The following is a 5,351-nucleotide window of genomic DNA, read 5'->3' as shown; positions in this document are numbered from 1 at the left end:
TCAGACACTCCAGAAGAGGGCGCCAGATCTCGTTGCGGATGGTTGTGAGCCACCATGTGGTTGCTGGGATTTGAACTCTGGACCTTCGGAAGAGCAGCCGGGTGCTCTTACCCACTGAGCCATCTCACCAGCCCGGCAACCAAGGTTTGAAAGGACAACATAGACCCCATTTGTCTCCATGTAAGGACCAGGCCTGATTTCAAAAATGACTGTAAGACACCAGCTCCAGGAACAGACCATAAAATCCAGAGCAAGATCATAAAACCCCCTCCCAAAGAACAGCTTAGGGACAGCCACTAAAATGGGGACATATCTTATCTCAGAATGGGCCACCTGCGCTGGGACAGCCCTGGTTCATCATGTGGTTAAACATGCATGACATGGGAATGCAGACCACTGTGACCCCCTAGCACCCACCAATGAAATGTTAGATGACCTAATCCTTCCAGACAGTTCTCTCAGTCCCCTATGAGAAGGCCTGCCTGCCTTTGTCTGAGGTCGCCATTTGGGAGAATGGTTGACTCCCACACGCTGGTTGTTTCTGCAGAATAAACACTCTCTGTCTTTGCATGCTGTCTGAGTCTGGGGTCTTCCTTCAGCGGTTTTTGGACCCTTACAGGTTGACCTCTGCGGTCCGTGTATACATGCCTACACATACACAAATTTCAAGGCTATTTAGAAAATCAAAGCTATGAGGGTAGAAGGGATAAGAGACCAGGGGGAGGGTGCTGGGTATGGCAGTGGCTCTCAACCCAATGCCTCCAGCCCTTACTACAGTTCCTCACGCTGTGATGATCCCCAGCCATAACATGATTGCCATTACTACTTCATAACTTTGGGGTTGCTGCTGTTATGAATCCTAGTGTAAATATCTGCTAGGCAGATGGTCTCAGGTGACCCCTGCGGAAGGGTCCTTCAACCCACAGAGGGGTCATGACTTACAGGCTGAGAACCACTGGTTTAGGGCAAAAGTCAAGGCATGGATGCCAGCACACAGCGACATGTAGCAGTGAAGATTAGAGGAGGACTGAATGAGAACAGCCCCAGAGGCTCCTGTGTTTCAAAGCTTGATCCCCAGGAAGAATTAGGAGATGTAACCACGATAGATGGGGTGTGTCACTGGGGGTTTTATATTTGAAAAGCCCACTGGGTTCCTAGTTACACATCCCCCTCCTTCCCTGCACAGGATTGTAGACCAGAATGTCAGCTCTCTGCGGCTGTTCCAGGGTCATGACTGCCTGCCTGCTTCCGTGCCTGCCCCCCATAATGACCATGAACTCTAGCCACTACCTGACGATTTTTTCCTATAAGTTGCCTTGGTCTTGGTGTCATATCATCCCAAACAGGAAAGTAACCATAAAGAGGGTTAATAAATAGATTAATTGATAAAATAAGATACAGGGGTTCAAGTGACCTCAAATCAGTCTTCACAGAGATGACAGGAACTTTGACATTTTATTGACAAGAGGAACAATGGAACTGGTTGGTTAAAATACCAAGTTCCCTTACTTGCTACCTTCATGTTGTTGGGCTAGACAGTATTTTCAATTATTATAATCCTAGGTATATTCTGCTATGTTATATACTAGTCAAATACTGAGAAAAAATAAATATGGATTAAACCCAGGTCATAATGTATAGACTTTGATGTTATCTGTGGTCCAGGAGTTTCTACTTTAATGGCTTTACCAGCCATTCCTGTTTCTTAAAGATGCTTTCCAGCCTGTTACATCAAATCCTAGCAACTCACCTTTCAAACAGTGAGGAAAAATTAATATTTGACTCTTGTGTACATGAAATGTGATGCTTTGTCCTCTGGGGGATCCTAGAAAGAATGACACCTTACACTGAGCCTTTGGGAAGGCTGATTAACTAATTAGAACTTCAGTGATTACTACAGAGAGATTGGAATGTTGCAGGTCCAGAGTCTATTTATGGTTTTCCTTGGGCATCTTCCTCAATAGTTATTCATCCCTTCGTCACCTATGTGTCTGACCCAACATCCTGTGATTAACTTAACAGGCCTTTGGTTTCTTAGCTTCCACCAGCCAGAAGGCCAATGTTGTCATCAGATAGCCTCAGACCTAAAGAAGAAATTTTCCTTCCTCCTCTTTGCTGTAAGCTGCTGTCCATAGTTGGATCTGTTGCTGTGATAAACACCAGGACCACAAGCAATTTGAGGAGGGAACGGTTTATTTAAGCTTATAGGTTAAAATCCAGGAAAGAAACTCAAGGCAGGAACCTGAAGGCAGCAACTAAAGAAAGGTTAGAGATCACAGAGAAAGGCTACTTCCAAGCTTGCTCTCGGGCTTGTGTTCAGCCAACTTTCTTATACAGTCCAGACCCACTTGCCTAGGGACAGTCCCACCACAGTGGGCTGGAGTCTGGTGTATCAATTAGCAATAAAGATTAATTAGCCAATCTGATCATAAGATTCCACCAGTGTATTTGAGACTGCCTTAGTTTATGACTTTATTAATTTATGTGATGGGTGTTTTGCCTACATGTATGTCTGTTCACCATGTGTATGTGCCTGGTGCCTACAGAGGTCAGAACAGGGTGTCAGAGACTCTGGGAACTGGAGTTACAGAAGTTCATGGGCTGCTATCTAAGTATTGGGTCCTTTGTGTTTCTGTTTTTTTGGTTTTTTTTTTCTTTTTTTGTTTGTTTTTGTTTTTGTTTGTTTTGTATAGCTCTGACTGTCCTGGAACTTACTCTGTAGACCAGGCTGGCCTAGAACCTGCCTCTGCCTCCCAAGTGCTGGGATTAAAAGCATGTGCCACCACTGTCTGGCCTATTGGGTCCTTTGTAAGAGCAGCCAGTTCTCTTTTTTTCTTTTTTAAGATTTATTTATTTATTATATGTAAGTACACTTATTATTATATGTAGCTGTCTTCAGACACTCCAGAAGAGGGCGTCAGATCTCATTACGGATGGTTGTGAGCCACCATGTGGTTGCTGGGATTTGAACTCAGGACCTCCGGAAGAGCAGTCAGTGCTCTTAACCACTGAGCCATACCTCCAGCCCACAGCCAGCACTCTCAACTGCCAAGCCCAGACTCCTGGCCCATGTTTTTTTGTTTGTTTGGTTTTGGTTTTTCCTTTGTTTTGTTTAGGTCTCATGTAGCTAATGCTTGCCGCAAACTCCCTGTATAGCAGAAGGTATCCTTTAATGATTTTTACCCCCCTGAGACAGTGTCTCTCTCTGTGTAGCCCTGGCTATTCTAAAGTTCCCTATGTAGACCAGGCTGCCTTAAAATCTCTTTTCCTGCCTCTCTGCCTCTCCAGTGCTGTGATTAAAGGTATAAACCACCAAGCCCAGCCTGACCTTGAATTTCTTATCTTCCTCCCTTCTGGAGGAGCTCTGGGTGCCGCCTTTTAGGAATTTGGCAGGAATTTGGCTAGGACATGATGGGCTAGGACAAGGAAGTAGGCTCAACTGGAATACAACTGAGGAATGTGTTCTTTGTAGACCCTGAATACAGAAGTCATGGGACCTTTGTCTATGCTTAGTTTTTTAACTACCTTGTTTATGCCTTAGGACTGAACACCACATTCTTTTTGTTTGTTTGTTTGGTTGGTTTTGGTTTTTTGAGACAGAGTTTCTCTGTGTAGTCCTGGCTGTCCTAGAACTCACTCTGTAGACCAGGCTGGCCTCGAACTCAGAAATCTGCCTGCCTCTGCCTCCCGAGTGCTGGGACTATAGGCGTGCGCCACTACTGCCCAGCTGACCACATTCTTTTTACCTAGAATGGTATAAAAAGCAGATCTAGCGACAGGTCCAAAGTGGGACCCAGCTCAAGGGGCGGTCCCAAGGCCTGACACTATTACTGTGGCTATGTAGCACTCACAAAAAGGGAGCTAGCATGACCGCACTCCAGAAGACCCAACAAGCAGCTGAAAGAGTCAGCTGCAGATATTTTCATCCAACCAATGGACAGAAGCAGCTGATCCCTGTGGTTGAATTAGGGAGAAACTGAAAGAAGCTGAGGAGGGGCACTACCCTGTAGGAGAACCAGCAGTCTCAATTAATCTGGACCCCCAAGATCTGTCAAACACTGGACCACCAAACAACAAGTAGCACACACCAGCTGATTGAGTCCCCCAACACATATACAGCAGAGAACCCCCGGGGTTTGTGTTCAATCACAGATGATAGCACCTAACCCTCAAGAGACTGGAGGCCCCCAGGGAGTTTAGAGGTCAGGTAGGGTAGAGGGTGGGGACAGCCTCTTGGAGGCAAGGGGGTGGGGAGGAGGTATGGGATGTGGAACAGTTGAGGGTGGGGAGGGGGAATAAAATCTGGAGTGTAGATAGATAAATAAATAAACAAGCAGATTGGGAAAAAAAAAATCAAACCTGGATTTTTTTTTCATGTTATAGTGACTGGAGTCATGTTATAGTGTTGTTGTCTCATCCTCTGTTTCTTCAATCCTTGATCCCTCCCTAGAAACCCTGTTGACAGAGCTAGCTTGGCCACTCCCTCTATAGGCCAAGCACAAGGATCCTAGGTGTACGCCACCAAGCCCAGCCCAACCTTGACCTTCTTATCCTCCGACCACTACAGGCCAAGTACAAGGTGTATATTGGTCACCAGGCCTGGCTTATGTAGAGGTGGAGTTCAAATATTAGACAAGCACTCTACCGATTGAACTACAATCCTCAGCCCTTGAATAAACTTCTACTGAAAAAATAAAAATATCCTCCTGTATATAGCATCTCACATTACTTATTGAGTGAAATTATTGGTTTCTGGGTGGAAGCCGCAAAAAAGAAAACTCATTTCCAAAGATAAGCTTAAAACTGAAAGCTTTATTTTATAAGCATGCAGGGAGCTGGCCAGTTTGGGATCTGTACTTTTTTTTTGGTCTTTCGAGACAGGGTTTCTCGGCATAGCCCTGGCTGTCCTGGAACTCACTCTGTAGACCAGGCTGGCCTCAAACTCAGAAATCCGCCTGCCCCTGCCTCCCAAGTGCTGGGATTAAAGGCGTGCACCACCACCGCCCGGCTGGGACCTGTACATTTTTAAGGGATGGGAACCCAAAGCAGTGGGTAGTGGGGAGCCTCAGTGTTATCTAATTGTATTTTGATATTACGGGTACCTGTTGGAGACTGGGCTGTATCCTGGGCACCTGGCTTCAAGGTCATTAATTCAGCTCTTGGACCCAGGTCTTCTGGACTCTGGCCCGGAATTTTAGAATGATAAGGGAACAGAGGAGTGGGCGAGCTGCACGTAGTCAATTAGTGCATAGCAGGCAATGGTTATAGGTTTTTATAACTTATGCATGTTGGCTCAGATAACAGTAGTTTCTATATATTTTTTTTTTTTTTTTTTTTTTTTTTGGTTTTTC

This window comes from Mus caroli, chromosome 2 (assembly GCF_900094665.2).
Source record: "Mus caroli chromosome 2, CAROLI_EIJ_v1.1, whole genome shotgun sequence".
NCBI lineage: Eukaryota > Metazoa > Chordata > Mammalia > Rodentia > Muridae > Mus > Mus caroli.
This window is presented reverse-complemented; position numbering follows the sequence as displayed.